This window comes from Gossypium raimondii, chromosome 12 (genome assembly GCF_025698545.1).
Source record: "Gossypium raimondii isolate GPD5lz chromosome 12, ASM2569854v1, whole genome shotgun sequence".
NCBI lineage: Eukaryota > Viridiplantae > Streptophyta > Magnoliopsida > Malvales > Malvaceae > Gossypium > Gossypium raimondii.
This window is the reverse complement of record NC_068576.1, coordinates 29,991,705-30,002,561: the sequence shown is the minus strand read 5'-3', so window position 1 is coordinate 30,002,561 and position 10,857 is coordinate 29,991,705.

Sequence of the window (10,857 nt, the reverse complement as noted above, 5' to 3'; positions counted from 1 at the left end):
CACGGGCAGAGACACTAGTGTGTGTGATCTGGCTTTGTATCCCCTGCATCTTAAAATTTTCAAAATAGAATGCTCAAAATTGATCACACGGCCTGGCACACGGGCGTGTAGCTTGGCCGTGTGACCCCTGCACCTATTTAATGCAAATTTTCATGTTCACACAGCCTAGCACACGGGCATGTGACCTGGCCATATGACCCAAGTCAGAGAGTTACACGGGTATGGACACGGGCTGGGACACGGCCATTTGCCCTATTTCAAATGCCCACACGGTCTAAGACACGGGCGTGTCACTTGCTCACACAGTCTGGCCACACAGGCGTGTGTCCCCTGTACCTAGGAAAAATTTTGAAATTTCGCGAAAAATTCTCTGAGTACTCGGTTTAGTCCCGACTCATTTCTAATGTATGTTTTGAGCCTCGAGGGCTCATATAACGGACTTTATGAATAATATCTTACATGAATGTTGAATAATATGAAATGTCTTTATTTGATCTGTATATTTCGGTAATGCTTCGTAACCCTGTTTCGACGATGGATATGGGTTAGGGGTGTTACACGAAGTTTCATTATCCCTGCAGATTTTGTGGTACTTGATTTTGAAGAATATCGTGAGATATCGATCTTGTTAGGTAGACCTTTCCTGGCCACTTCTAGATCCACCATTGATTTAGAGAAAAAAAAGTTAATTATGAAAATCAATGGTGAGACTAAAATTCTTAAATGTGGCTATCAACCAAGTGAGGAAGGTAAAAGTATGTTAGGGGAGCAATGCAAAAAATTATTTTTTCTAACATTCCCAAGTCAAGGGACACACTTCCTTTTATGCATGCAGAAAGAATAAACAAGTTTAAGGAAAGAGTCAAGCGAGCACAGGTGGAATTGCAGGATGGAAGATGGACTAATGCTGATAGAACGGAGGGATCGTCTATCAGTGAATTGATGATACTATCAGATGAATCCGGCAGTAAAAATTAAAAAATATTTGAATTGCCTAATTGTTGTAAATTATTGTATATTTAACTAATCCCATATTTTAGATTCTCACTTTTATTTGATACATGTTTATTTTTAGACCGAGACATCCTCCAAGATGGGAATTTGGGTTGACACAGGGTCGGTACCGGAACATGGTAATCTCGTGTCACGATACTTTTAGTAGAGTGCAGGAATTGAAGAAATGAACTCGATATTGTAACCCTATACTCCTATGTCACGACATAGAGGACAGTCTCACCAAAATTCCAAATTGGAAGTGTTACGACACAGAACCCCTGTGTCGTGACATCGTTGCAATTTTCTGTAGGTTTGACCCGACCCAATTGCGCAACTCGGTGGCTAAAAAACTCAGTTTTATCCGATTTATACTATTAAATCACCTCTTTTTAACCCCAATACCCTCATAAAAATATTTAGCATCTCTTTAGCTTCTTAATCCTCTAATATCTCCCTAAAACCTCTTAAACCTTAAATTCTTAACTTAAACCCTTTCTCTCAACTAGTGAGAAATCCCTCATCATTCAAGATTTTTCAGTGTAGCAAACGAGGGAAGCACTCGAAGGAATGATAAACCAACGTGTACGGCAAGGACTTCAAGACTTCTTTGAGGTTAAGGGTTCCTAACTCAAATTTGTTACCGTTGCATTGAATATTCCTTGATATTGGTTCCTAATTTAAACATGCCTCCTAAAAAAGTTAGACGAACCAATGAACCTAAACCATCGATGGTTCTCATCCCCTCTATTTCGTAAACCTAAATATTGGAAAATATTTTGCTGAACTACAAGGAAAAACCTTTATCCAACAAAGGGGATTTGATCTGCCGATGATTTTATGTAAGGAAATATGACATTTAGTCAGATATCATAGGTGGGAACATTTTTGGATGATCTCAAAACAAACTGTTGTGGTCCCTGTTGTTCAAGAGTTTTATGCATCTCTACGAGACTAAGAGTTTAGAAATAATGAAGGCCATATGTGGGATACGGTACTTGTGCGAGGGAAAGAAGTGCGAGTAACCCCTCGAATTATTTGCAACTTCTATCATTCTCCATACTATGAAAATTATTTTATTGATAAAACTGATTTAAAATATTTTCAAGATATGGATAATATTATAAATTTTTTAACCGAAGGAAGGGGTGAATGGAAATATCGCGCAGCTACCAATATCCCATTATCCTTTCATCAAGCTATCATGTTCCCTGAGGATAAGATGCGAATTCAATTTATATGCACACGAATAGTACATGCTTTAAATGTTTCTAACGTTAATACTTTTAGAGCAGTTTTACTCTATGCTATTTTGTAGAAAAAGCAAGTTTGTATCGACAAATAGATCCACCAGAACATGAAGAGGTGCATTAGTAGCCAAAAGGTAGGAGTTTTCTTTCCTCATCTAGTGATGCCTTATGCAAAAAGGCGGGGGTGTACCTATGACATCCACTGAGCAGTCACTGAAACCTTCCAGAAGTATCATCGGGGACAACTTGTTCCAATAATACATTAAGCTGCCAACCAAACAGATAAAAGATTAGAACAAACGAAAGCTACACCAACTTTATCCCAAAGGTTGACACAAACTCAACAAGAAGTTGGTGAGACTAGTCATCCAAAGCTAGACTGGATGATTCAGTGGATGCAAGAATCGAGACCAATTTTTCAAGAATTTGCTAAGCAAAACAACATCCGGATCACCAATTATACACCTAACATGTTTGGGCCAACAAATATGGAACAAGAAGATCGATAAGAAAGTGAGGAGGATGAGAAGAATAACGAAAGTGAGGAGATGGATTTTGAAAATGATGATTGAACATTTTCATTTTTGGGAAAACTTGTATTAATTTTTGGATATTTTTAATTTGAACTTTGTAGCAGTAAGACTAATAGTAGTTTTTTTATATATATTGCATTTTGTTTAAGTTTTCTCTGTAGGAACCCAACACGAAGGAAACATAAACAATTCGAGCTTAACATAATCAAAGGAGGAAGCACCCACCATTAGTAGTTGGAGTGACCACGATTAATCGGGTAACTTCTTTACTTATCTATTTATGGGCTACACATTGAGGACAATGTGTCAACTAAAGTGTGTGGGGTGTAACATAGAAAACTTGTTTATTTTCAATTTCTACATCTTTCTTTGATTTTTTTTCTTGTTTTTGGTGTGCTTTAACTTGTAGAAATACAAGTGATTGGTTAGGAGCATGTACATAGGTTGCTTATGTTTACAATTAAATTTGGCATGATGGTAGGTGATTTTATTTTTTTTACTATTAGACTACTAAGTTCTATATGTTACACTGTAAATAGGTATTAAGCAATCAATTGTACCAAATAATATAGTAAATATAAGGAAATGAGCATACTAGTATGAATGATAAATGGTTGAATTTAAGGTTGTTTGGTTGATTAAATTTATGCATATTGAGATATTCAGGGATGACCTAAGGTATTGTTTAAAACACATCCAGAGCCAAAAAGCTAACCTATTTGTATTTTACCTTTAGTACCAATTTTTGAGCCTGTTGACACTTCTTGATGAACCTCATTACAAGCCCAAGCCTGAAAACGTTAATTTGTAACTGCCCTTTTTCTTTGGTCCTGCATTGCACAACTATAGCATCTAGCCATACATATTGAAGGTTAAGTAGATACATCATGACAGAGTTTGTAAAAATAGAGTGAAATAGGAAAGATTGGTGGGATATAAGAACTATAAGTTAGCCTAATGTGCGAAATAAAAAGAAAAATCCAAAAAAAAAAATAGTATGAGTAGAAAAAGCCCTAAACCAACAAAAAAGAACGCATGAGTGAGATGTATTGAAAAAGAGAAAAGTCACAAAGTTACAAAAGAAAGAAAAATTCGTTCATTAATGCACAAAAACTCATAAGGCTAGCCGTAGTTACTATGTCATGCTATGACTTCCTATATATGGAGAGACAAGAAAGGTGAGAGAAGGAGAAATAAGGCGATAAGCGGGTAAGGGTCAGTAAGGGGAAAGAATAGGGATCAATGCGATGTGCCAAAATATTTTCGTGTTTGTAACCCTCTTGATGCTTTCTATCTTTGAATTCCACACCTGTCCTAAGCCTCAGAACCTTACAAGCCAAAAAGTTCTATCTGACCTAAAAATCCTTGTAACACCCCAAACCCGGCCTAAGAGTTATGGCCGAATCTGGCGGTCTCACATTGAGGTGTTTAGTGTAAAACTTGTTGTTGAAATCTTTAAAATCAATTAATCATTTTGTTATTAAACGGTGATACCAAAATGAGTTGTTGATTTCCAAGCGTGCATCATTAAAAACTAATCACTTTTAAAACGTTATAAATTTTCCAAAATCTCATTTATTGCGAACACGTGGTATCTTTGAAAATGATTACCTTTTGAAAACCCGTCTTATTCTAAAACTATCAATTTATATCAAACTAAATAAAAGAACTCCAATTTAAAGTTTATAACTTTAAAGAGGCTTTTTTACATAAAAATACCCAAATTTAGTTACTTATAAATCAAAAGCTAAAAACGAAAGTTGATGCGGTTGTGTGGCCACCTCCGAGTCCCTCACAGCACCGAATCAACTATGGCTGAGGATTACCTGCACAATTAAGAGGAGAGGGTGAGTTTACGAAAACTCAGTGTGTAATCCTTATCAAATAGTCGGCATACAGAACAGAATCAGTCTAGGCCAGAGCCCTTTAACAGTAACAGTACAGTATGGGCCTTAGCCCAATACAAAAACAGTGTGGGTCTAAGCCCAATCCAGTATCAGTATGGTGCAAGTATGCAAACCCATCCCAATCCAGCCAACACACCACCCGTACCAACCCAACACACCATGTGGGGACAGAGTCGACCCACCCAACCCTCACACCAATATCGCAGCATAGCTGCCAGTAGTAATAATGCAGCAGAGCTACCAATAGTCAGAATGGCTAAAAGCCGTAAACAGGATAGTTATAAGCTATAAACAGAATGGCTACAAGCCATAAGTACAGTAATGTGATTGGCACAAAGCCATCAGTAGCAGTGATATGATCGGCACACAACCATCAGTAACAGTGAAATGATCAGCACACAGCCATCAGTAACGGTACTATGATCAGTACAAAGCCATCAGTAACGGTACTATAATCAGTACAAAGCCATCAGTAATTGTACTGTGATCGGCACAAAGCCATCAGTACATCGCAGCAAAGTTGCCAGCGATAGTATCGCAACAAAGCTGCCAATAATAGTAGATGTGGCCAAGCCACTAGTAACAGTGATTGTGGCAGAGCCACCAGTACAGTACTTCCTCCATAACAGTATTCCAACCCCATGCAGTATGTCATGTATGCAGAATGCCATGCTCAGAATCAGTCATTCAAATCACAAAAAAATCAGTCATACGAAACATAGACAAATCAGTCATTTAACCGCAGACAAAACAATCATTTGAACTCGATAGGCAAAATAGTCATTTACCACAACTGCATTATGGTCATTTTACCCTATAGGGGCATTACGGTCATTTTACCCTATAGGGGCATTACGGTTATTTTACCCTACATGGGCATTACGATCATTTTACCCTACAGGGGCATTACGGTCATTTTACCTGACAGGGGTATTATAGTCATTTTACCTGAAAAGGGTATTACGGTCAATTTACCTTACGAGGGTATTTCGGTATTCTACCCTATGGGGGTATTTCGATCATTTTACCCATTGAAAGTATTTCGGTCCAGATATCGACCTCTCGAAAGGTCAGCAGTCGCCTCGAACGACTTAGGTAACCTAATTGGTCACAACAGTGTAAATGGGCCCAAGGCCCATTACTCAGCCAAAGTGGGCTCACACGCTCTTGTGGCCCGTTCAGTCCAGATTTCACCACGCCTATGAGATCTACATAGCTCAGTCTAGTATTTGCCATAAATAGTGGGTTTCATACGTGTGGGGCGCACAAACCTATTGAGCCCACACGGCCCAACGTGGCCTTCACAGTTTATCGCATGCTCGCGTGGTCTCAAACGCCATATTTCAGCGATGCAATTTGCAGATTCCCTTCGAATCGAATACTCTTATTCCGCAAATCAATGATCAAATGACGAATACCTTGAAAGCCTCGCCCATTCAGAACAAGGAACAAATGAGATGTGATATATAGCTCTCCACAACAACAACCTCCCTAAATCCTAATATTCTCTCCTCAAATCTCTTCAAATATCCCCTTATTGATATCCTCCATAACAACCTCCAAGACCCATTCAAACTCTCACCCAACAGAGTTGGAAACCACCTCAAACTCCTACCGCCTCATGCTAGCAAAATAAATATCCTTTTTGCTTGCAATGAGATTTGAACCCAAGCCCCCATCAATAGCTCAACAAGCCACTTGCCTCCTTGTCACAAGCTCTTTTATGTCACATTTTGTCTTCAATTAACTAAAAGGTCTAAAGGCTACAGTCCAAGTTCTTTTAAAAGAAAAACCAAAATAAATTGCAAGAACCAAGACTTGAACCCAGGCCCCCTTGTAACCTTAATGACGCCACAACCACTAGACCACATGCTTCCTTATGACATTTTTTAACACAATAATTTAAAAGGCCTACATCCAAGCATCCAAGGTTTTATCCACTTAAAACCAAAATTTTTGCTAAAGCCCAGGTTTGAACCCAGGACTTTTCCAACTCCTCTCAGGACCCTTAACCACTAAAGCAGACATACTTTTGTACACAGTTTCCAAACCGTTCCCTTGCTCAAGGCCCAATACTTCTAGGCCCAAATTCTGGGGCGTTACAATCCTTATACATGAATGGACATCATACTAAACATACGTATAAATGACTATTTTTATTCTGCTCGGATAATTAAAGTACTTGTATAATTTATTGATGGATCCCTGCAGGTGAGACCAGTAATACTTGTATATTCTGTAACGGACTGAACTTAGATGTTTGTGATAAAAAATGGTAAGTTAATTACTCATCATGTTAAAGTTGTTAGTAAGCATGAAATACCTAAGTCATATGCTCCGAAGTCAATACTTGTATGAGGACAAGTAATGACTTAAGAGTGGGTAAGTTTGATCTGTCGTAATTTGGTGTAACAAATTAAACTAGTTATCACATTTAGGGAGCTTAGTTTTATTATATTCAATAAAATGTGCAAATTGAGTCTTTTATTGACCTTAGGGGCCGAATGGGGCCTAAGGTGAGTTAACGCACTTTGTAAATGTGCAGGAGACCTTTAGAAGGCATAGTAAATGAATACTGGTCACTATGTCGCAACACAGATGACTCAATGTTGCAACATAAGGAACAAAATGGAGAAAGCTCAAGTCTGCCTTCGATGTCACGGCACGGACTAATGGTGTCGCGAAATGCCCCTGCAAATGTCTCAAAGAGGAGTATAGTGCCACCTCTATCGTGACACAGGTCCTGGTGTGTTGGGACATCGACTCTGTGATGGAAATTAAACACGATGTAGGGTGCTTTGGTCTGCACAATTAAACTTTAAGCTCAAGAACGTCAGCTAACCTAGGGTTGAGGATGACAGCCACCTGAGGGCTATAAATAGACTCATTTGTCACTTGTTATGGTCACCATTCCTTTAACCTAAATTCTCTTTGTAAAATTTAGTTTAGTTTTCTTTCATTATTAGGTTTTAGATTTATTTCATTTGTTCTTGTTGATTTTAAGATATTTGAATTTTGGAAGTATTCAAACTTTGTGGATTTGCAATTAATTTTAATACAATCAGGCTCTTTCATTTACTTTATTTTGTCGATTTAATTAACATGTTTTCTCTTTATATCAATTTCATATTGTCTATGAAAGGCATAAGGAACTAATCCCTCTATAGGGGGTTAGCAAGTGAAGGTATGATCTGTTAACTGTTTTGTAGGGTTACTCAACGGATCAACTATTTGGGAAAGGAAGAATGTGAAATAAACCCCAGGCCTGAGAAACCTGAAAAGTCATCAAGGTGGGAATTAACCCAAAATTGGTATTGCCCATCTATGACCACCTTCACCCCAAGTCAGTCTAGACAGTGAGGTCAAAGATAAGTAGTTATTACTGACTCGTTATGTTAGTGGAAGATCGAAAGATCCTGCTAGGGTAGCAACTAGTTGATTGACGAGGAACCCGAAACATTAGTTGATGAGGATTACCGAAGCGAGCTAATCACCCATAACGAGATTTGATTCATTTTACTTTTCTATCTTTTGAAATTTTATTTCCTTTATGTTATTATCTTTTATTTTATTATTATATAAACCTTTAAACCACCCTTTTTATGTTTTTGTACTATAATTTATTTAAAGTACTAATTAGATCATTTTAGTGTTTAGATTAGAATTGACCTAGCACTCGCCTCCATTAGATACGATCCTCGAAGTACTCACCTACTCCATTGTAAAAACTATATTACAACTTGACCCGTATACTTGTGGATACCGCTTTATATTTCTATATCTTATTGCAGTATTCACACTCTGGACGTTACTACGTCCAGAGGCAGTCAATTACGTAACATAAGACTATGGATGAAAGATGCCATGGTAGCATGGTACATGGTATAAGGTACACGGTGTGAGACCATATATGAAAGATGCAATGGCAGCTAGATATAATGAGTAAGACCATGGATGGAAGACTCCATAGCATCATATGATAGTATGCTAGATGGTGGATCGGTGTAAGACCATGGATGAAAGACTTCATGGCATCCACAAAAATAGTCTGTTGGGACAGTAAACATAGAACAGAGATAGATCATTGGGATAGTAAACATAGAATAGAAATAATCCACTGGGATAGTAAATACAGAAGAGAACATAGAATAGAAATAGTCCACTGGGATAGTAAACATAGAAGAGATTATCTGATTGGATAGTAAACAAAGAATAGATAGAGTCAGCCAAAACAGTAAACACGGGGTAAATTAACTAGGACAAAAGAAATGAGATGAGAAGGGTATAAGACCATAGCTCAGTTATGGAAACAAACAGTCTGCAGAGACATAAATGCAGATAGTCTGCTAGGACATTAAGCACAAGGTAAACTGACAGAGCGACAAGTATGATAAACCACGCATGTAGTAGAAGAGCTTATAGAGTAATGTGAGTAAAGGTAGGCGGATCTTCGAGGAATCCACCATTAGGATGAAAGTGATGGAAACAGGTAAAGTCTGTTAAAGATAAAGCATGGGCGAAGACCCAGCAAGAATTAGAGGAAGGTAGGCCGTGTAAGAGATGACCTAATTATGGAAATGTAAGAGGGGAAAATTATCTAAAGATCGCAAGCAAGGATCCGCCATGAAGAGCCACTAGGGAAAGCTCAAATGAGTTTAACGCAAGAAGCAATCTTATGGAGGGGATAGAAATTCCACTCCCAGAATAAGAATTCTATTTAAAGGATAGAATGTCTGTTAAGACTATTCCTCCTTGAGGATAGTCTACTACGGAAACACGCCATGAGTTAGCCCCATAGAGAGAATTTATATAAGAGGGGAAGCAGACTCGTGTAGTCTCATGAGTGATGGCCTTCTAGGTTGTAGGTTAGTTGTTCTTCACATGGGTAGGTGAGGTCCCAGGTTAGTCTTGTGCATAAGGTAGATTACAAGGAAGTAATCCAACTACATGTGACCTAGACTAGGGTGAAATCAAGGCAGGTTCGCCAAGATGGCAAAGTTTAATGAGAGTAAACCCAATTTATAGGATGTTAACGAGTTTTCTAAGATTACGGTAGGAAAAGTGGGGAGTTTTTCGAGGACTGGTCCAATGAAGTTTGCCAAGAAAGGTATGTCCTAAAGACCTTTGGACTAAAAGACGAGAAATCTAATATAGAGGTACATGATGGGAAAACATGTTACAACCAAGTAAGTTAGAGGTAAACGAACACCCTGTATGTGGGGTGAATGAAAGGAAGAAATGACGAGGAGTAATGATAAGTATCTTTAGTATGGCGAAGTATCTGGGATAAAGTCGAGTGGAGAGTCCGACCAGAGGAAGGTCTTATAATGAGTCGAGTAGCTCAGAGGATCAAGTGGAGTTCGCCACCCTGATAAAGAACACTTGCCTTGAGCGAGTAGGTAGTTAATTTATGTTTAGGTTTTTTTACATTTGTTACCCTTGCGCTACAATGTTTAATTTGGTGCAGTAAAGGAACTCACTAAGTTCTCTTGAACTTATGGAAAATTTTTTTATCTCCATAGGAATGACGTAAATGATCAAGGACTACGATGAGGGACTAAGTCAGATAGCGTGAAGATTGAGGACCGTTGTTGATTCAAGATCATGCACAAAGGAGGTGAGTAACATTGGACGCTTCGCCTCAGGATCAATTATGGTGTAACCAAATGACGTCTTCAAAGTCTGGATTTTGAAATAGTTAACCCTAAGTTAAAAACTTCAAGGGTCTTATTGTAAACAAACAATATGATTAGAGACAGAAATTAAGAGACTAAACATTCAATGGTTTAAGAGCTTGGTTGTAAGAATTATTATTGGTTTTACTTTAGTCTATGTTATAACAATTAAGCCAATAAAGATTAAGGATAATTGAAACCAGTCCATTTGTGGCGCTCCATACTCGGATCCTACGGACGATTCATGCTAGGGTGTTACATTATCATTTTTCTCTAACACGTTAAAAAGTTATTATGTTGGTCAAAGAAAAAAATAATATAAGAAAAAAATAATTATAAAAAAATTTCAATATTGAGTTGACTTGTGACACAAACTCAATCAAACTTTTGTGTAATAATATTAAAATGTACAAATATAATCAAAATGAAGCTTTGGGTATAGTAGTAAAGTTAAGGTTTTATAGATGTTGGGGACATGGGATTAAATTTCAATATTTTT